Source organism: Condylura cristata, unplaced genomic scaffold (genome assembly GCF_000260355.1).
Source record: "Condylura cristata isolate star-nosed mole 26May11 unplaced genomic scaffold, ConCri1.0 scaffold00004, whole genome shotgun sequence".
Classification (NCBI taxonomy): Eukaryota; Metazoa; Chordata; class Mammalia; order Eulipotyphla; family Talpidae; genus Condylura; species Condylura cristata.
In genome coordinates, this window is record NW_004567105.1 from 57,768,974 (window position 1) to 57,792,927 (window position 23,954).

The 23,954-nt window shown below is 38.1% G+C and overlaps 1 protein-coding gene across 1 annotated transcript in view; it reads right to left on the bottom strand.

Annotated features, from left to right (window-relative positions):
- CACNA2D3 (calcium channel, voltage-dependent, alpha 2/delta subunit 3) overlaps positions 1–23,954 on the bottom strand; it is a 764,442-nt gene that overhangs the window by 231,308 nt on the left and 509,180 nt on the right. The window lies entirely within an intron of this gene.

Below are 23,954 nucleotides of genomic sequence, written 5' to 3' on the forward strand. Positions count from 1 at the left end.
GCGCAGCAGAGGAAGGTACTGATACTTCCTTTCAGACTCCCATCACCTGCATCTGCAGCCACCTGGGAGAGACATGGGCCTTCGTGTCTAAGTACAGAGAGCCTATCCGGTAGGTCACATATTTAGACAACCGAAAGGGTCAGCAATGACCAGCATGGTCTTTAAAGTAGGCTTCACCCAGGGAGACAGTGAGTCAAAGGACTTGAACCCCTCCAAAATACATGAATGGGTTCCCATCCTCTCCACAAAAGTACACATAAACATATCTCAGAGGAAAATTAATGAAAACTCAAGAGTTTGCAATGAAGCCATTACTTCACTCAACACATGTCTTCAAGAGAAAAGTCACAGGGACCTGCCAAACTGTTGAACCACAAAGAAATGTGTGTAGTAACTTAACTAGAAATACTGAGTCCCTAAGAAAGATTACTAGAAAGACCCTTCCCTAAATACTCATTCTTTGCTAATTGTAAAGTGAATGAATCTTCTATTTGCAGTAGAAAGAATATATAGAGAATATCTGTCATAGAAAAGGGGTGAAAATGAAGGTAAACATGTGCTCTGCATACTCACAAAGAATGAGCACTCATGTCAGTACAAGATTTTTGAGTATTCAACCTAGCCTGGTAAGCTACACATCTCACCAAGTTTCTCTCTATTTCAACTGGCAAGTCAATGGTTCAAATTGATCTTTCCATTTCCTACCTCCTATGAAAAAAGATAACTAATTATCACATAAAAGACTATGTAGCTCTTTCATCCACCAAGCCTGATTGCTGTAGAAGTGAATATATTAAAAAGGTAGTCAAGAGGAGAGGCATGAACTGTGGGTGACCAATAATCTTCTATGTTCTCAATTAGGGAAACTTTCAGGAGATACTTAGCTAGCTCTGTGATGTTAGTCTGGAAAAAGTCTATACGTTTGTTATGTGAAAAGTTCTTTGGAAAAAAAAATAGACGGCCCTCCCTGGTGATGCAGCCAGTTAAAGCACAGCACTGAGAAGCTACAGCCACTTCAGCCTAAGTTCGATCCCTGCCCCAGAGGTGACCCACATGGCACAGCAGACCTCTCCTAACCTACCCGCTGCTCCCCTCAGCAGTGTACTTCATCAGTTAGCCTGTTCTGCTCCCCACTCTGCTTTTTGTGAATCCTCTCATTGCTCCTGCACCTCTGGCTTGTACCCCAGTTCTGTATGCATAAATGAATAAATCTTTAAATATATATTTATGAACATTTTCTTTTCTTACATATTGTTTTTACCATGGCCCATCAGTGAAAATATTTTATGTTCACCTAGAAAGAAACAACTGAAGTCACGTGTTGGATGATATTAATTCTCTTTATGCTTCTAAGAACTTCTTAAGTCAAGACTGGATCCGATTTATTACCAATGATAATTACCACATATTGGGTACTTTATCAAATGTAGATCACAGTTTCTGAATACATCTTCATGAAAAATTTTCATGACAAACCTAGTAGTCAAATACAATCTGTTTTCTAAAGATGGGCAAACTGAGACTGACTCCAAACTCTTGATTTTTGACCCAACAGGACAAACAAGCTAAGTAATCCAATTGGTCTTTCCCCACAAACTTAGAATAAGCTATCAATGGGTAATAAATGAAATACAAGTAAACATAAAAATGTGGGTTTTTCCTTTTTTTTTTTGACAGTAGATTAGAAGAGAGAGCTTTGTGTTTCACTTAAGCCTGCTGACACACTGACTACCAAACAAATTCAAGCTCATTTAGCCTTATCTAGAAAGATGGAGGTCTATTAATATGCTGAGACTGCTGATCTCTCAAACTACATTTTATTCCCCACGTCCCAAATTTAGGGTTTGGCAGTCCTTAAGCATATTGTGCCAAACACATGTTCCTATAATTTTGAAGTTCATATGTACTTACAGTGGAATTTTTCTTATGGTCTTGATTAATTTATGGTTAAATCATAAAACAGAATAGCTTATCAAATATCTTTATTTCTTAGTAATTTTTTTTTTTGGTCATTTTACAGGACATTTTTTCTCTTACTCAAGAAACTCAGATCTTACCAGACATGTGAGTCCAAATCTCAGAGAGTCCAGTATGCTTCTGAAGTTCATTTTTAAGAGGCACAGCAAGTGAGCTGCAAAATGCTGCCATTTATATTGAATACATAACTTCAGTACTTCACTACATGGTCAAAGAATAAAGCAGATAAGACTTAGGAAAAAGGAACCCTATCACACAATTAAATTGACTTAATAAGTCACTATATTTAAATGAAGTTATCTCAGCATCATAACCAAACATGCTGGGGATTTACAAATTCCAACCAGTCATAAAAAAACCCATACTAAAATTTGGGATTTTCATCATCAGCCTCATAAAGATTGTACTTAGAATTAGAACTAATCTTACAGTGATAGATATACTATACCACCTAACTTAAAAGAAAGCTTAAAGAAGCAAAATGATTCATACATAAACTGACTGCAGAACAGAATTCAATGTTCTTTAAAGGTTGATAGCGATATACAGACGCTCAATAACATAATACTCATAATCATATCATCATGTTCACCTAGTAATAAAACTATTAGTTATAGGAACAAAAAAATATGACTCATATGAGGGAAATAATCGATCAGCAGAAATATACCAAGAAATGATGTAATTGGAAAATATTAAGATAAGTCAGCTATTAAAAACATAACCAAGGGGTTAAAGAAAAATATGAATATTAGAAAGGGAGAAATAAAAACCTGAAACAAAGTCAACAACAGTAAAATCCAAAAAAAGAATTATGATTCTTACAATGGAAAAATAGAACAATTTAAAAATCTTCAAAAAGTAATTGGTTAGGCTCAACAGCAAATAGATATTTCAGGAAAAAGATTAGTAAATCTTATGACATGGAAGTTGTAACAAAAATATAGTAAGAGAGAAAAAAGGATGAAAAAGGAATTCAGTAACCAGGAAAATAGTAAACAGATGAAAATATGTACAACAAAAATTCTAGAGCTATAAGGGATGAGGGTGGGGGAAGAAACAGAAACAATAAATAATGGCTAGATATCTCAAAAATGATTAAGTGTATAAACAAGATGCCTAGTAAACCTCAAGCAAGTTGAAACACACATGCTACACTAAAGAAAGTTATATTAAAAGTGCTAAAAATCAGTCATAAGAACAAAAATCTTAAAGCAAGAAACAAACAAAAAGGTATATATGTATTAGGAATCAAAAGTAAGAGTCATCAGTGAATTCTTATCAAGCAATCCAAGTCAACAGACAACAATAGAACAACTGCTTTAAAATACTTCAGAAAAAGTAAACTTAAGCATTCTGTAGTCAGTGAAAATATCCCTTCAAAAGAAAGTGAAATAAAACAATCAGACAAAATAAGTAAATAAATAAAACCTCAGGGAGAATTCACTGTCAACATATACTAGATTATACTTTAGAAATATTAAAGGGAGTTCTTCAGACTGAAGGAAAAGGATTTCAGATGGAAGTTTCAGTCTATACAAAACATAAATAGCACCAAAAGTGGGCTAAAAGAAAATGTTTTCCCTCACATTTTAATTACTATTTTAAGCAAAATAAAAACAATATATTGCACAAGGCTTATAACATATGACGAAACAAAACATATAACAGGCAATGGCAGTATACTGTTATAATTTACTTCCATTATAAAGAAGATTGACTGTTAGACATTAAAGATGCAAGTTCACATTAGAGCAACTGCTCAAAAGATAAAGCTATGCAGTACAACTGTTAGGCAACAGTGGAGATAAAATGGAATTTGAAACATTCAATCAAAAAGGAAGTCAAAAAGAATGCTGATATCTATTTATGATGATTTGGTAGAGTTAAATAAGAAGAAACACAGATTAGATAGTTCTTTACAATAACATGGTATCTTGAAACTAAACAACACAGATACTTACATTTAATGTAAATGGGGTATATAATTAAAAAGTAGAGATTGTTAGATGTTAAATAAGTGTAATAATATATGGTACATCATAAATATAAAAATAAAAAATATATTCAATTTAGAGGTAAAAGAATGGAAAACATATACCAAAAAATAATATCATAAAAAAGGTAAGCAGTCCTCATAACAGTAGGCAATGGCATATCCCAGCATGTCACAGAGCAGGACCAATAAGCAGACCTGATGTGACTGGCCAATGTCAAGGTCTGGTCTTCAGTGTCTAAGGCTCTTCAAGAAGTGAACCATATGGAAATTGGTTGGAAAAACAATCCTGTAGACAGGAGTGGAACTTGACTGTTCCCTGGACAGTAGAGATCAATGCAGATTCAGTAGGACTTACACTAAGGAAATGCATGTATAATTGATAAGGCAGTGAATGGAGAGAGGAACCTGGCATTGTGGTCTACCACAGGGACACCAGTGGCAGGCTGTTGGTTTAGCCAGGTGCCATGGGGATGGGGGAGCAGAAGTTGTGTGGAGGCAAACACACTTGAAGGAGAGTAAAACCTGATAGAAGAGTTAGAGTACTCCATAGGGCTGGGGTCCTGGTAAAGATAATAGCAGAGCAGACATTCCCACCTGTATTCCCCATTCCCATCCATCGGGACTGGTGCTTACCTCATAAGCTGCACTGAAAGCACACAAAATGCCAAGACTCTGATCTTTAACACCTGAGAGAAGGAATATTGGAAGTGCCACTATCCTTGCTAACTCATTCATACCAACATCTGGATCCCCTCAAGCTACTCCCCACCCAGCTGATTCAGCAACTACAAAACAGATTTGAGTACACAGAGAAGTCAGCAAAAGCCAAACATTCATTCATTCATGCACACATACATTCATTCATACATACACACATATCAAACAAAATCACATCACCCCATGAGAGAAAAATGAAATAGTATAAGGTCCTAAATTATTCTTAAAGATATTTAAAATAACAATAAAATAGGGATACTACAATTAGCAAAATGGGCAGGCAAAAAATATATAACACATGGAAATATAGGACCTCAAGAGTATGATATGGGCCCTCCCTAGTGGGTTAAGGCACAGCACTGTGAAGCTATCTATAGCCACTCCAGCACGAGTTCAGTCCCCAGCCAGCGAGGTGACCCACATGGTGCAGCAGAGTTCTACTGTCTCATCCACTGCTCCCCTCAGCAGTGTACTTTGTCCATCTGCCTGTCCCTGGTGAATCCTCTCACTACCCCATTCTGTCCCTGGTGAATCCTCTCACTACCCCTGCACCTCTGGCCTGTATCCCCATTCTGCATGTGTGAATAAATAAATCTTTAAAAAAAAGAGATGAGAGAGGGAGTATGATATCACAAAGTGAGAACAACTCTACATAATTCAAGAAGAAAAAGATGGAATCTAAATCTCCCTATTAGTTAGAGAGCTCAGATGGGTATGATAAAGAAACTCAATGAAATAAAAGTAAATTCAGAAAGGCAAGTAAAAATAATATGAGAACTCTATAAAGGAGAAACAACAAAATTATGAAAAATGAATTAATAAGCTCAAAAAAAACCCAGAATGTAGAAATTGAAGCTTTAAATAAAAAAAATAAATTTAAGGAGTTGATGAATTCTATAAATGAGATCAAGAATGCTAGAGAAATCTATGGAGGTAGAAAAGATCAAAGGAAAATCACATCAGTGATCTTGAAGGATAGCAGTGCTCAAAGGATCCAAGTAAAAGAGAGAGATAAAAGAGATGTAGAGAAAATGAAGAGGCAATTTGAGGACTATCTGGCACCTTTAAGAAAGCCAGCATAAGAATAATGAGTATCCCAGAAGGAGAAGATTGGGTGACAGAGCCCTTTCAAGAAAATAATAAAGGAAAACTTCCCACAGGATTTAAACATACAAGTCCATGAGCTAAAATAACCCCTAGTAACCTAAATGCATATGCAAAAATGAGGCCTATACAAAACAAGGCCAAAACACAAAGTAGTGAAACTAGCAAGAATAATGCACAAAGGGCTAATATTGAAATCTACAAAAATCTCATGCAACTCAACAACAACAACAAAAATAACCCAATCAAAAAGTGGCAGAACTAACCATTTCTCCAAAGATGACATACAAATGGCCAATAAGAGCATTAGGACCTGCTTATTGTTACTTATTATCAGTGCAATGCAAATTAGAACCACAAAGAAATACCATCTCATTACCATGAGAATGACCAATATCAAAGTAACAGAAACAACAAAAGTTGGCAAGGGTGGAAAGAAAGAGTCTCCCTACACTGTTGGAAATATAGACAGTCCAGACCCTGTGGAAAACAACATGGAGGTCCCTCAAAATATTAAAGGTGTGTATATATATATATATATATATATATATACACACACCATATGATCCAGCTATTCTACTCCTTGTTTAACCAAATAACAGAAAAAGATTAATTCAAATGGATGCATGCACCCTTATTTCATTGCAGTGCTATTTACAATAAACATCTCATAGAGAAACCTAAATGACCAACAACAGACAGTGGTTAACGAAGATGTGGTATATATGCAGAATGGAATACTACTCAGCTTTAATAAGAGATGAAATCCTGCCATTTGCAACAACATGGATTAAATTAGTGGGGATTATGCTAAGTGAAATAATTTAGAAGTAGCAAGACAAATGCCATATGCTTTCACTCATACATCAAATATTAGAGAAATAAAACAAAAGTTAAAAACTATACAAACAAGCAAAAAAAAAAACTCTAGAAATATGGCTGCACATTTAGGGCTACTGGATGGAAAAGATAGAGATGGGGAACAAAATGGAAAGGGGACCCAGTGGTTTATGGTGAAGAAGCATGGGTACTTTAGTGTGTGGCAATATACATCTGAAGAGGTAGAAACCTATTCCTTAAACCATATATTACGGTAAACCAATATCACTTCATTAATGCATGTATATACAACAAATATATATACAAATAACAATGTACATGACAAAAACCTAAGAAGTAAAAAAGTTGAGATGAATATTCATATTAAACAAAATTGATGTCAGGATGAAAACTACTGTCGGAGATATAAATATTTCATGATATTAAAATAGTCAACACATCAAGCAAAGTCAATGCTCCAAATAATAGCTTAATGTGTGATTTCAAAAACTTTGTAGGATCAATAAATGAATCAGATAAATTTATAATTTTCTTTGATTATTTAAAGTTCTTCCCCAATAATTGATAAAAACTAGATAGGAAATCCATAGATATGTGAAAGAGTTTGACAACACTACCAACAAATTTCATTTAATTGAAATCTCTAGAACCATATACTCAATGACTGCAATACACACATTCTTTTCAAATATAAATGAAATATTCAGCAAGAAACCCACATGCTTGGCCATAAAACAAGTCAATGAAGAAAATGATTGAAAACATAGGCTATATTATCTGAACATAAGAAAATCAAATGAAAAATCAGTAACACTAATGTAGTTGTGAAAGCTGCAGATGTTTAGAAAATTATACACTGCTAAATATCCAATGAGTCACAAAATCCCCAAATTATAAGTGACATTTTGAAGTTAATAATAAATGAGAACATAACATATCAAGGTAGTGAGATGTGGCTGAAGAAGTTCTTAGAAACACTTGGTTTTAAGTGCTTTTACTAGTAAAGGAGAAACATTTAATACTAATGGTCACAGTTTATCTTAAGCTAGGAAAACAATAAAATTAAATAGGTAGAAAATAAAAAGTAAAATAAGAGCAAAAACCAATGCAACAGAAAGAAGACAAATAGAATGTAAATTGGTGAAACCAAAATTGTCTCTTCAAAAATATCAATAAAATCAGAACCATATAGTTAGACTGATTGCAAATTGCCTACATTAAACATGAGAGAGCAAGTAAAACTATGGATTCCAGGAACACCACAAGGATAAAAGAATTTTATACCTATTCATAGCAATAAATTCAGCAACTTAAATGAAATGGACATATTCCTAAAAACACAAATTAGCAAAACTGATATATAACATATAAAATCTAAGTGGGCCTATTTCTGCAAAAGGAAACAAAACTAAAATTAAAAAAATTCCCTCAAGAAAGCTCCAGATCCACATGGCTTCACTAATGGATTTTATCAAACATTTAGAAAAAATACAGCAATCTTATATAAACTTTTTCATCAGATAAAGATAGAAATACTTTCTCAACTCATTTATTATATGAACATTAACAAAATGTGGTAAGTTATAGAAAAAAAATCAAACTGCAGTCTGATATTATTTGTGCATATACAAAGAAACAACAATCTATCATAAAGTGAATAGCAAAAAGAACCCAGAAATACATAAAAGAAAAGAAAACCATGACCAAAAATTATCCATCAGGGGAATATAAGATTATTAAAATGTCTTTTAATTTGTATAATTTGCTACACATGGAAGATTGCACTTTCCAAAGTCGGCCATAGCACTATATTCCAGGCCAGGCCAGGAGTACAATGTTGACACTCCTATAAATTATTGGGGTCTATGATCTGATCTCCTTAAAACTGGGAAGACCTTGGTGATCATCTTGACCCATCAGGTATGGGGTAAACTGGACCATGTGACTTCCAGGGATAGCTTACAAATATATCACGCACTTCTGCCTTGCTATGGAAACCTATTCACTAGGTTGTATGGAAGTTTGAACTAGGCGTGTAAAGTAACCACGTGGAAAGGCAATGCAAGTTGGCCAGAAAATGTAGCCTGCTGACAGCCTCCCTAGAGTACTCGTTAGCCTTGCTAATACCTGGCATGTGAATCAAGTTTTCTCCAGGTGATACTCTTGCCCAGAAATCAAATCACAGCTAGGACCCAGACTATCTCGGAGAAGAGGTTAGTCATCCCCTCTGTCCCCTGTCCACACTCCTCCAACAACATTGTGAGTCTTCCACAACATTGTAAGAGTCTGAAAATGGCTGCCTCACACCATTATGTTTTGGGGTGTTCATTAGACAGCACAACAACAGAAGATGGACAGCAGGATGTCTGGTGGTTTATATATGAGGACACTGTAACTCGTGAGAGTAATGTGAACAAGTTAAATATGGATGATGAGTAGAGGAGCTTTCTCTGCAAAGTCACACCACAACACTAACCTAAATAAAAGGGGTGCCGAGTGTCATACCACCCCATTCACTAGGATTCTAGCTCAGGAATATACAAAGCTTTTGTTTCTCCATCACCAAGATTATGATCTGGTCCCATAATTGCTTCTCTGAAGAAGACACTTAGGTCAGGATTTGGTATGCCTAGGTCATGCAGCCAAACCACCTTACTATTAAACCTTCAGGAAAGATATATCTCCAATGTCCACATTTGCAAAGCCTGAGTAGCACAATCAGTCATGAATTCTGGGCATTTATACAAAAGTTGGTTGAAACATGAGCTTGAGGAACTCCTGCCAAACAGCTGCAAGAAGCACAGGAAGCAGAGGAATAAAACCTGTTACAGACTTGGCTCCCACCTCAGTGTAGCACAGGAGATATCAGGGGTGACCCAGCAGCTATGTATGATAACAGGGAAACAATGACTGATTCATTTCCTTCCAAGAAAGATGACAGAACTCAGGATGGTTGAGATGGGCTGGCATTTTCTAGTTTTTGTCAACTTCTCTTCTATCCCCCTGCTCCCACTGATGTTTCTTCCCTTTATACAGAAATCAGTTTATTCCCTACTGGGCTCAAGGGTTCTATTACCAGGTTTGAACAGAATCTCTGCAGATGCAAAAGGAACAGGATTAGCTTGAACTCATAGGACCTTAGATCTAGAAGGAAGCAGAAAAGAATAGTTGTCTTTTGCCTGAACACAGGCCCCTTTAAGCAATGGCATTTCAATTCGCCAGTGAGGCAAAACCTATCTCCTGCTCTCAGGCCTCCTGGTTGAGCTAGGGCTGACTCCACCCTCTCTCCAATTAAGGGGACATATGTGACCCTCCCTGGCCAATCAGAATAGGCCATCCTGTTGATCAGGGTGTTTGTTTCAGGCAGAGATTAGCATAGGGCCAAATCCATGGGAGTCAGCACCGGGCTTTAGCACCTGGAGCTGCTGTGGCTGTCTTGATACCACAATGGGGAGCAGGGACTCAGTTGGACTAAAACCTTACAGAAAAAAAAAACAGAGTCAAGCAAGGGATGGCAAGTGGGAGACTCCTGATGGTACTTTCACCCCTGGATATAGCCTAAGAAATTTACACTATGACACTTCAGCTTTATGAATCAAGTTTCTCCTTAATCACAAGCCAGGCTAAGTTAGATTTCTATCGCAGCCAAAGAGACTGAATTCACTAACATTTTTTTTTCTTTTGCAATTATCTATACCAGCAGTTCATGAACTCTGTTCTTGTGGACTCCCAAAATTTTGTGTATGGAGTGACAGGGGTCCCCTGACCCCAATTTAATCAGAACTGCTCTATTTTTGTACATATGCTAGATGATGTAATTTTAAATAAAAAAGTATTGCTAACTAAGAAGAAAGGAAAGAATGGGATTTACTCAGTTGAACTGCCTTATTCGAGAGGTCCAGAAAACCCAGTGGCTTTCACAAAGCCAGCTAGTGACATTGCATCTAGTCCCTGTGGATCCATCCAGTACACTGTCTATTTTACCCTAATGCCTATGTCAGCTTTAGATCATGCTTCTGGAATGGAAGCAGGGCTGTGGCTTCAGGTACTTGATACAACATGCTGGGAGGGAGGTCCAGCCAGGGCCTCTGGATCCGGTACCTGCATACTCTGCAGTGAGAAGCTGCACAGCTGACCCGATCTGGGCAAACCCCAAGTGTCCACTTGCTGGAGTGTCTTCTGGACCACGAGTGTTTCAGGATATGACCAGTAAGAAAAGACATTGCTGCAAACATGGCAAGCTTCACTGAAGAGCTTTAACCACAGTGCCACCTAGAGAAGCACCAGGCGGGTGCAATGTCCTTGTATTTTTAAAGCCTTGCTTACTTAAAAGCATCTTCTTTGACTCAAGCGATGCTCCTGTGAAAGTCCTGCATGTTTGCCAGGGAACAAACTTATTTCTGTGCCCAGCATCTGCCAGGGTAAAGGGTAGAACGTCTTTTCAGTAGTCTGAAATACTGGTTTGGTTTTTGAAAAGGCTTTTGGAATCTACCATCTTTCATTTTTTTTTTTTAAAGGAAAATCTGGTCACTTTTGCGACCAGTTAATTAAGTCCCATCTGTCTCAATGTGGCTGCCCTCTATTTTGAAGTGGAAAAAAACAGAGAATCCAAACTGACAATAATGTCCTTTTAATTGAATAAACCAACAGTTTTTTTTTCATTCTAATGAACATAAACTGTTTACAGAAAAGATTTTATTTAAATTACCCAGAGTGATTACTTTAAATGCACAGTTTGGTTAAAAGCTAGTCATAAATAATTAATTTTTCTTTCTAAAAGAATTATGCAAATATATGCCATGAGGCTAAAACTGGAAAATGTCTAATCACATGTGAATTGAGCTTGCATTTCTCTTCCTCACTACATCGTCCTCATGTGTCTGTCTTTGCACCTGTTCTGAATACAAACAATGCCTGACCTTACTTATCATGGTCTAGAGTGGTCCTTATATGGCCTCTGTCATTCTCTCCCTTTCATGGGTCATGAAACTAGAAGTGCAGAGGTGAAGCCAGGAGGTTCCAGATGATGTAACAGCCCAAGTGGCAAAGAAAGCCTTCAAAATCCAGGCCCTCTGGCTCCAGGACCTATGTCCTTAATCAGTATGGTGCACCCCTATTATCTTCTGAAGATAAAACAATTGTTTTATCTTGAAGGAAAGAGAAAACAATTTCTCATCAAAGTAAGTTTTTTGACCTTTCATGAAAACACCACACTGCAATTCTTCAGTAGACAAGGAGGTGGGTCTTAAGAGGCAGCAGCCCAGGTGCTCAGACCTGACAGTCTGTGTACAGCCCTTTTCCACTGCCCTTGGCTTTGGAACCCCTCAATCCCAGCTCATGACTCAAACTGGCCTCCATAAATGCAGCCATAACCCGTTTTTGGTTTAGAGGAGTTTCAGAGAACACTCTAACAGCTCACATAGCTAGAACTAAGTAGCAGTTTAATGAGTAATGAGTAAATGAATCAGAGGCACAGATTAAATTTCCATCCAAATAATTGTAGGTTTCTCAAAAGTGGGAGAAAGCATGCTTGACAAAGCAGTCTGATTTTGACCACAGCCACAGATAGCCCCAAGCTTACTGAGTATGGCAGCCACCCAGATCTAGGGACACTTGGCCTTGCATATGCTTACAAACTTTTTGAGAACTAAGCATAGAACAATATCTTCATAGTCTCAGGAATCTCTGCTTGGTTATCATAAAAGGGTTCCAGTATCACACTATTCGAGGTCACTTAGTGAGTAGTCAGTCGTACCAGGTTATTCAGGCAGAAGGCAAGTACTTAGTGCACACATCACTCACCGGCTTATTTTAAAACACTTTATATTCTACTGCAAAAGGACAGTTGTTGTTTTAAACAAATAACAAAGAATGGAAAATTTGGGATGTTATTCAACCTATTTTTTTTAAAAAAAGATTTATTTATTCATTCATACAGAACTGGTATACAAGCCAGGGGTGCAAAGGCAGTGAAGAGGATTCACCAGACAGAGTGGGGAGCAGAACAGGCAGATGGACGAAGTACACTGCTGAGGAGAGAAGCAGGTAGACAGGAGAGGTCTGCTGCGCCATGTGGGCCACCTCCCCCCCACTTGGGGCTGCAGACAGCTCCACAGTTCTGCACTTTAACCCGTTGTACCACCAGGGAGGACCCTATTCAACCTTTCTGATGTCTCAATTTCATCATCTGCAGAGGGGGATAACAATAGTACCTATTTTGTAAAACTGTTAAATATATACCCTTGGTAATAAATTCTGTTTAATGTTTATAATATTCATTTTATATATATTAGAGTTGATCTGAAATATAGTTATATGTCTAGCTCTTTGAGCTGTGCTTGACCCATAGTGAACATAGTAAATGTGACTGCAATTATTAGCTATTTTTTGTTGCTCAGCAGTTAGTACAGCATGGACTCAGGGAGTAGTATGATTTTTGTTTGTTTGTTTGTTTCACTCAACAAAGCTTATGAAGTAACTCATAGACAGACACAAAGAACTGACACAGAAACATTTTACAATTAAATATCTGAGAGTACTTGCTGGGGACATATTCAGATCCTTAGTTATTATTGAAGGGGAGCAAAATCCACCACATTGAATATCTTTTTTTGAAAAAAGGTTTATTTTGTAGGAGGGGTCTGAAAATTGGCAGTAAGTTGCTATTGATATTTACCTGTAAATAGCTTCCCTAAGGACCTCTCCCAAGAAGACCTAATTTCCTTATCTCTTTTCATTTAGGAAGGCAGAACTTAAGTCTATATTATTTTATTTTCCCAATAAACTCTCTAACTGAATTTCTCTTTGCTTCTCCCAACCTCCTTTGTCTTAGATAAGCTATTAGAGATAGTGTCTAATGTCACTGTAAGCTATTCAGTCATACTGTGTCTCACTTACCAGGTTTTATTATTAAATTTTCTGGCTTTTTCTCTTATCAATCCACCTGATGCTTGATTTGAGTTTTTCCAATCTAGAAGTACCTGAGAGATACAGGATGATTTCCTTTGCACCCCAATAGCTATCATAGCATGAACCGTTTTTAAAGATTTATTTATTTATGCTTACGGAACTGGGGTACAGGCCAGAGGTGCGGGAGGCGAGAGGATTCACCAAAGACAAAGTGGGGGGGGAGAACAGGCAGATCTACTGAACTTCACTGCTGAGGGGAGCAGCGGGCAGGTCAGGAGAGGTTGGCCACACCACGTGGGTCAGCTCCCTCACTAGGGATTGAACTTGCACCGTAGTGGCTTTTGAGAGCTTCACTGTGCGGTGCTTTTACCGTTGTGCCACCAAGGAGAGCCCCTACGTGAATATTTTTTTATTTTTATTTTTATTTTTATTTAAAGATTTATTTGTGCATACAGAACTGGGGTACAGGCCAGAGACTCAGGGGTGGTGAAAGACTTCACCAGAGACAGAGTGGGGAGCAGAACAGGCAGATCGATGAAGTACACTGCTGAGGGGAGCAGCGGGCGGGTCAGGAGAGGTCTGCCACACCATGTGGTCACCTCCAGGGCAGGCGGGAATCGAACTCATGCGAAACTGATTTCAGCTTCTTAGTGCAATGCTTTAACCCACTGCACCATCAGGGAAGGCCGTATGTGAATATTTTTAATACACATAGTAAAATCACCATAACTTTACACTACATATTACAGTTTGTGGAAAACTATAGTGATTTATTGGGCTTACGGCCAATGAATGGAAGAGCAAAGACTTGAACTTCAGATTTCACACTACAAGTTCAGGAATTCTTCTCCTAATGTCTATTCAGTAGTCAAAAGCTCCAGAAATTCAGGGGCCCTCTCTATGGAGTAACAGCTTAGAGCACAGCACTATCAAAGAAAGCTATCTGCAGCCACTGCTGCACTTGTTCCATCCCTGGCCAGGGAGCTGACCCACATGGCCTGTCCTGTCTTGCCTGCTGCTCGCCTCAGCAGTGTATTCAGTACATCTGCCACTCTTTCTCTTGTAAATCCTCTCATATACACACCCCTCACATCTCTGGTGTGTAACCCAGTTACTTATGCATAAATAAATCAATCTTTAAAATAGTCTCAGAAATTCCAGGGTGTATTAGGCAGGCATTGTTAGCACAGTGTTAAGAGAAGCAAAGGTGAGATTCATAGTATTCCCCAATACTTCCTTTTGCCCTTAGCAGGGGAATTTCAAGTTATTTTTTCAGAAATCTCTGTCTGGTTCCTTCAACTGGCTCTTCCAGTAGATACTAAGGGGAAGACAGTCTATACAAAGAGGGATCAGGAGAGTTAAGGGTACTAAGGTATCCAGATACCCTCACAGAATGTTCCCCTACATCTAAACACCAAAAACTTGCATGCTGGTGAAAACTTCCTAAACAATCAGCCAAGCAAGGGAAAACCAGTAAATGGTCAGCTCAACAGGCTGAAAGTGTTAAATATGATTCCCCATGTTTAGGAGAGACCTTCCTTACAAACACAAATGTCCAACACTAATATGAAAGTAAATGGATTTCCAAAACTCCTATGACCCACAGTTATGTCATGATTGGCACATAAGAACAGATGGCTAGAAGATTTCAAAAAAAATATGGAGTCAAAAAACTAAGGATGTTTAGAGTAACTGCAGTACCAGTGTTACAGTCTAAAATGGTTGCCATCAGAAGTCAACAGTAAGGAGTAAGGGGATGGCTCAAAAAAAAAAAAGGAAGGTTGTATCAATCTGTTTTTATTTTTTTTCTCATTTCATGTTTTTAATTACTGTGTTCTTATAGCTTGAAATTTGAAAATGTGACATCCTTCCTTTATTGTCAAAATTGCTTTTTTATTCCTGGTCTTTTGTGGTTCTATATATTAGTTTAACAATGTTTGCTATATTTTCTTAAAGAAGTCCATTGGGATCCTGATAGGGATTGCAATGAATCTATAAATTGCTTTGGGTAAAATGGACATATGAACTGTATTAATTCTACCAATCCATGAGCATGGGATACTTCACATTTTTCTGTGTATTCTCTAGTCCAGATTTTTAAGAGAAAATGAATACTCATGGTGATTTAGATTTTTTTTCAGAATTTTAATTGTACCCTAACTGATAACAGGAGCTCAAAAAATTTCATGATGCAATGCATTTGGGCTGATAATTTGGTTTAATCCAAGAGATTCAGATCATATTATTATCTGGTTACCCATAGCTAACTAAGATGAGCTATTTTAAAATTCACTTGCTCTGAAACTTAAGGCAATTTTCATTAAATGTGTTGTTGAGTTTTGCATATTCACTCAAATATATATGTTCAGGAAACACCCACCAGAAGAGGCAAACCCTGAAACGTGGTAATGGTAATTTTTTTTTCATTTTTCTTTTATTCATTAACTGAAATTAATGAATAAAAATCACAGCATTCGTTCAAATAACAATGGCTTCCACATCTATCTCCATATAGGAAAATAAAATATAAAAAAAGATAAAAAGTCATATATTCATGAATTCATCTACTTATCCACACAAAGAACATTCATGTGAGCACAGAGTATGCAGGCCATATGCAAAGATATATAAAACACAGGCTCTATGAGGCATCACTGTATGTGTTCCCAGTTTCAATATCCCATATGCAAAATCACTTGTGTTTTTTATAACCATGAAAAGGTCAGAGAGATGTGAAATTGCAAACTGATTATCTGCTGGGTTATAATTGAATGAAAAATGTATTCATAAATTTTTGAGTTTTAAACCTATCACAATGAATAAATAGTTCTTTGCTAATAATTTACCTACTAGATATCTATTAAGCATCAGTCCCTGGGTCAGGGTGAATCTCATTTGTTCCTCTAATTATTCAATTTCCTTGAGCAAATTCCTTAATCTGCTAAGCCTCAGAGCTTCCTCATCTGAAAAATGGAGATACTAGGACCTACTTAATAGGGATACAGAGACATTTAGCACAGGTCTGGGGTACGTTTTAGCTGTATCATGCGGGTGATACACTCTTACTTCATGCTCAGATGAGGCTGTCCTGCTGCACTGTTGGGAAGGAAATGTACAGAAGACAACTTTTCTTTTTTCCCATCTATGATCTTTGACTAGTCTAATAATTTCATCAATGTGAGATTAGTGGCAGAATAACAAATTTTGTACTTAACAGGAACCCCAGAGATACGTGACCCAAAGCAGGCATGCAGTTGAGGCTTATATGACATCCTGAGCCAAGCAGCAGGGGGTAGGGATTTGGGATCTTCAAGAGGAGGAGACAATTCACAAGAAAACAGGAAAAGCAAATATTTAGTAAACAAATTCCAACCCAGGAAGAGAAGTCTTTCCAATATAAAAAGTTTACACTGGTAATCCGACTCTTCTGATTCTGGTTGCTTATCTAGAATTTGTTTAAGCAGTAAGGGAGAAGCAACAAGCTTTTCCAGAGTCTGCTGGGTCTTCACTTCCCTGAGTTCAAAATTACGTACATGCCAAAATGGTGAGTTTTGGGACAGTGTTTCCTGCTCAGATGTTCTAAACATCACCATTCACTATCCTGCCTCCCCCCTTGCCACCCCCATTCATTATCATAGCTCAGACTTCCTCCCAAGCTTCTCAGTTTTCACCTGCTGGTCACCACATAAGATGAGGAGCATGGCAGATGCTGGCAGTGTAAGAATGCCTGCTTACTTAGTTCCTGAATGATAGAGATGTAAAGGCATCTCTCACAACTTGGGGCAAAGGCATGAACACACTATTCTTTTACTTTTTCAGTCCCAAGGGTGGAATGGAGCATCCACGCAAGACAAGATGGACAGCTCCCCAGAGGACATCATATGGCTGTAAAAAGTGAAGGCAATTCTGGGATGCTTTTCAACTAGGAAGGAAAATACAGGCACAGGTCTATTCTACCCTCTTTTCTTTCTTCTGGAGAATGTCACAATTTGGCAAGTCCAAAATAAAATGAAGGGAGAATTGATTTGCAACTCTTTATGTATGTAATACTAAGTAAGTAACAAAAGTAATAATGATATTTTGAGTTTCTAGATAATAATGATTAGCATTTGTGGAACCAAGGTGCTAAGCAACCATAAATATTTATCTTATTAAATATTCACAACTCTACAAGATCAACACTATTATTATTCCCATTCCACAAAGAAAACTTGATTGTATATAACACTGTTATATGGCATGTAATTTACTCCAGAATATTTTAGAGTGGATGTTGTAATGTAAGTGTGTATGCTAATTTAACCTATATTTCAGAGATAATCAATTGCCCTACTCAAGTACATACTTAAGCAAACTAAGTATGGACTACTTATTTATCTCAGACAAGTTGACATCTCAGACCAGAGGTTTTATCAATTACCATAATGGACATCAGAAATTATTTTTTATTGATAAATTTGGTGTGTTCAGTAGATTGCAAAGACTTGAACCCATATGAGGACTTAGGGCATTCAGAAGCCTCTATCTATAGGAACAGTGCCCAGATCTGATTATTAGACAATCTTGCTTTCAACTGCTGACTCAGGCTTCTGAAGTCACCTGACTGACTATTTATTGTAGGTTAACAAACTCCAGAAAATAACCATTCATTCTGAATCAAGGGGCCACCAGTACAACAACAAGGACAGAGAGCTGGGACTTCCCTGGGGCTGTCTGAGTACTTGGTTCTTATGCATGTTGCTAACAAATGTTTGCATGGGTGGTAGAATTTGTCTGAGACTTGGTTTCACCATAGCCTGGTAATAAATAAGATTGTGAAGAGGAGGATTTGTAGTCCTAACTGCTGAATGTTGGAGGCTACTGAGAGCAACCAATTATAATACATGATTTTTAAATGACCTAATTGGCTTGGGTTATTCACTGCAAAGACCAAATTATATTGCCTAACAATGAAAGCTATGTGCTCAGCATAGGATTGACCCTCAGTATAAAGTCTCCTCATTGAACTAGATAACCATGCATCTGGTTCCACAAGTGTCCCTAGAACAATAATGGCCAAGGAACAGACCTTTTTGTTGGCCACTGAATACGGAGCCCTGAGATCCACACATTCTGGGTGATTCTCATTCAGTCCTAGACTGGATGATCATCTCAAGAGAAATGGGGAATTGACAAACTTGATCTAGAATCCATGAAGTCTGGGGAAATCAACAGACCTTAAAAAAAAAATGTACAATTCTGCCAATGTAGCAAAGGGTCGCTGTGAGTCTATGTATTGGGGCCAACAGCCCTCAATGCATTTCTGCATTCTCAGCCACCAATTTTCTTTCCCAAGTTTTTCTTGTTTGCATTCAGTTGTACTTGGTTGAAAATCTGTTCTTAATAATATTAATAGTTAAAATTAAGATTATTTTAACCTTTAAATAACTTATGTTTAACAAAACCACATTATTTTCTAAGTAAAAAAAGCCATACACTATAACAACAAAATAAAGAGAGTCAGTAATCTCACTTTAAAAGGAGAGGTTTTTCAACACAATACAGTTTTGTTACATATGAATTGTCATGCAGTGATCAATATTCCATAACTTGAGAACTCCATGCTTTTATATAACAGAAAACTAAATAAGAAGCAGATTGTCAAGTGTTATGATGGCAAACAGCTGCCAAAAATCTATGATTCTTTCCCCTCTCATTCCCATAGTATTCTGTTGCAAAAGTTATATTGAAGCACTAATTCATTAAGGATTTCTTAGCATCTTCTTCAGAAAATACACGACCATCCTGTCATATCAGACTTGCTGGAAAATTTTCTTTCCAGTCTGGCCCAGAGTAATTAACTTGGCCTGAGTAAGGACAGTAATTAGAAGCAGACAGCATTTATATTTGACGGGGAGCTGAGCACTAATGCTAAAGAAGCTCCATGGACCCGAATATTTTTCCTGACCTCTCCCAATATCAAGTTTCTCTGGAGTCCACCTAAATTATGATGATGCCCTACCAAAAAAAAAAAAATCACATTCCACTCTTCATCCATAAACCATATCTTTAGCAAGAAAACCACTGTTAGGAACTTTTCCATCAGACTTAAGTAATGTAGTGTAAACAATGTGCCTTAAGCAATCAACCCTTTCTCAACATATTGCTTTTAACAACATATGTAGAAAGGAAACACTGCAAAAATCTGGTTCACCCCTGCCCCCTCAAAGTTCCCTGTTTCTTCCACCTAAAGTCAGTGACTGCCACTGAGTAGATGAAGTAGGCATTCATAAAAACCTTTCACTTAGATTCAAAAGGAAAGACATTGTTTTTCAGTGACAATATTTCTGAACTCTATCTTGCTACCACTATCTACTTAGTAGCCAATGTGCCATGTTATTTCTTTCCTAACCCTTGGCATTTTACCGTACCATTTAAAGAGAAGTATAGTGGAGAGTGGGAGAAACAAACTCTAGTGAGTAGTAAAAAGAGACTGGTGGTGCCACAAAGAGCAGTCACTTTGCCGATCAGAGTGTGGTACTAGGTGCTTGGTGCCCTGTATCTCCAGAAGGAATTCGGTTTCAGGGCTACACCACAGACTTTGACTCAGTCCTTATGTTATTGTGGGGAAGGCAAACACCCAAAAAAAGAATTTTTAAAAATGGGGGAAAGAATTAAATCACTTAATTGAATAATTACAAACAAACATAACATAACATAATTTCCAATAGAGGAAATTAATAGGGCCTGAGGTGGAAATATAATCAGATGAAATTGTGACCATGCCAAAACTTAAAAAAAAAAAAAAAAAAGGGCCCTCCCTAGTGGCATAACGGGTTAGGACACAGTACTGCAAGCTGGCCGCAGCCTCTTCAGTGAGAGTTCGATCCCCGGCACTGGAGGTGACCCACATGGCACAGCAGACCTCTCCTGATCCACTCGCTGCTCCCCGCAGCAGTGTACATCATTGATCTGCCTTTTCTGCTCCCCACACTGTCTCTGGTGAAGCCTCCCACCGCCCCTGCACCTCTGGCCTGCACCCCAACTTTGTATGAATAAACCTTTTTAAAAAAAAAAAAAAAAGAAAACCTCTAGTATTTTAATATCGGGCAGATTCTGCAGCATTATGTAATTGTATAAAAGTACCATCCATTTTTATCTTAATGATGACATAATTGCAATGGAACTACCTAGTTTTTCAAAACCTGCACAAATTCAGATCCCTTAGAAGAAAATGGCAAATGCTTCCTAGGTTTGGTGGTGTTAGGTGACTGAGCAAATCCCAGTCTAATGACAAAGATGAATCCACTAAGTGCACAAAGATGGACTTGGAAAAGTGTATAACCTGTGCACTGAAATGCTGGAGGTGATGCCATTCTTATATAACTGCTATGGAACATAATTTTCAGATGCTCATCAACCTTAAGATATCTGTCCCTATTTATACAGCGAAGTATTTCTTGGGCACTACTATGTGCCCAATTCTATACTGAGGATATCTCAGTGAACCACACTCTGCCCTCTCCTCAGGAGTTTACAGTTCAGTGGTATGAAAAATACATACATAATTTTAAATAAAGAACAAGTTCTTCAATGGTGCTAAATACTTTGAAGCATATAATGAGTATCTTATTCTAAAAAAAAAAAAAAAAGGGTGTATCCTTGGCCCTCCCTGGTGGCGCAGCTGGTTAAAGCACAGCACTAAGAAGCTAAAGCCACTTCAGCATGAGCTCAAACCCCACCCTGGAGGTGACCACATGGCGTGGCAGACCTCTCCTGACCACTGCTCCCCTCAGCAGTGTACTTTGTCAGTCGCCCTGTTCTGCTCCCACACTGTCTCTGGTGAATTCTCTCACTGCTCCTGCACCTCTGGCTTGACAATTAAAATATTTCAAGCTTTAGTAAAGGACTTTCAAGTTGTGCCTTGAAATGATTTTCAGAGGTAGAAAGAGGCATTTGTTCTTATGATACTCCTGGCTCTTTCCACTGGAATACCAGAGATCTACTGATGAACAAGTAATGCATCTGAATCCTTCACACAGCATCGATGCTCCTTAGTAGAGGGCTAAGTGGGAGAGAAACAGATGGTGGGATGAGTATTCTGCTCTTGCTTCATCTGAGGCCACCTTTAATTTGATCAATTCTGAAGAGAAACCAATGACAAGAGTGTTTAATAGTTGTTTCTATCAACTGGCAAAGATATCGATGTTCCAGGTTTCTTGATTAAACATAATAAAATTGATTTGAAAACATGTTCCTTTTGCCCAAATAAACCGTTGTCTCTATTTTTCTTTGTGTTCAGAACAAGAGGGAATTTTCCCTGAGGAACAGGCACTGAATGTCATACTTAGTCTGGACAGATAGTAAGTGTGTGTATCAACAGCAGAATAAAGTTGAAGGATACCCCTTGCCACATCACTCATGAGGGGGTATGAAAGGCCACAAAGGCATTATTTTCTTTTTAATGGCAAAAGAGGGTCCACCACCATTTCTTAATGAAAGCAGTTTGAGTTCAAGAGTCAGGTGAGATATTCTAATCTGTGGTATCTTTGAAGCATGGCCTCATTTATATTTGGCATACCAATCTTTATGGAATAAGAGTAAAAGAAATACTTTACATGGAGAAAAATTTTGTGTACAGCAAGAGAAGAGAAACTGGCAGCTGATATCAAACCACAGGCTGGTTCTCTGGGATTATTTTAATTGTTCTTCATGCTGGTAATAAGAGGAATGTGTTCATTTTAGTTTAAACCATGTTAAAGCATGAGAATCAGTTCTGAGAATCTAAGTTGCCCAAATATCTGGGCCACGAAGGGGAAAAAAGCAGTAAAGATCTGGTTGTGGTAGCCAGAATACCTCCCTCAGTTCTCATAAGGCACAAGGGAGAGGGTTTCTACCGCCCACACAGCAGGAAGGTGAATGGTGATAAAACAGGGGCGAAGATATGGGAGGCAGAGAGAAAACCAGGGGATTATTTTTTGAAATAGTTGGGGCTAAGAGAAAGCTACAAGTGTGGAGCTCAGGGAATATGAAAGAAGACATGTTCCTGATGCTAGAATTAGTGTCTACTTGTAGATACAGCTTACAAAAGCCTCAGGAAGAAAGACAAATCCTTCAGACTAGTCATTTCCTCTTTGCAAAGATCCTTCTCACAGTTCTGCTGATCTAGTTCACACATGACCTGTATCACATGACACTTCCCCAGTCACAGCTGACCGGATAAGGGGCAGACATTTTACCTTGATGGAACCAGGGCTAGAACACATTACACATTTTGCTCAAAAATGAACTCAGATACACTAACACTGAATCTATCTCTGTTGGGTTATTTGTACTGGGACATCATTTAACATAGTACTTGGAGGAGATTAGTTTCTACCCATGAATGAAGGATACCAACAGAACTGTTCTGCAGAGGATAAGAAAAATACAGCAGGCTTTTGAAGGAAAAGCACAGGCAAGAAGCTGTGTGTCTCCTTGAAGAAATTAAAAAGTGGAGGAGGGAGACGATCAGGACAGGAGTGGGAAGAGCACAAGAGACTGTGGTGATGTTGCACAGGTGGGTTGGTGTTGGGAATTTCATGAGGAAATCATACATTGTATAAAAATAAAAATAAAAGATGGTATGTGTGTGTGTGTGTGTGTGTGTGTGTGTGTGTGTGTGTGTGTGTGTGTAAGAGAGATTGAGTCCTTGATGATGGGCTTCCACCTTCTTGCTGGTTAAGGTCATTGTCTCCATCCAGTAATTTGCTCCAACTTGAATGGGTTCTCTGGTGAAAGCCAATGTTCTCTAAAGGTGATACAAGTATCTCTCTTCAGTACAACCACAGACACAATCTCTCAATCCCCACACACCATGTTTTTGTTTTTGTTTTAAGTTTTATTTACTTATGCATGTGAACTGGGGAACAGACCAGAGGTGCGGGGCAGTGAGAGGATTCACCAGAGACAGAGTGGAGAGCAGAACAGGAAGATGGATGGAGTACACTGCTGAGGAGAGCAGCAGATGAGACAGGAGAGGTTTGCTATGCCTTGTGGGTCAGCCTCCTGGCCGAGGAGCAAATTCGTGCTGTTAGTGCTGTGGCTAGCTTCATAGTGCTGAGCTTTAACCCACTGTGCCACCAGGCAGAGCCAGCCCCCACCATCTTTCTTCATTGGACCCCCCAATCCAAGAACTTGGTGTGAACTTAGAAGCACAGTAGATAATCCACAGCAGGAAATCCCACTTTGCCATCTTTCAAGGTTGACGCAACAATACTCAGAATACTGCCTTGGTTCTTCAGTACCAAGGAAGAGCATAAGAACTGCTGTAAAGGTTTCCTCACTGCCCTATGCATCCATTCCTCAGTTTTTACAGAGTAGCTCCACTTCTATATGTTTTATATATTAAGGTATGTGGAAATGTTTGACTAGATAGGTGCTCCATTGG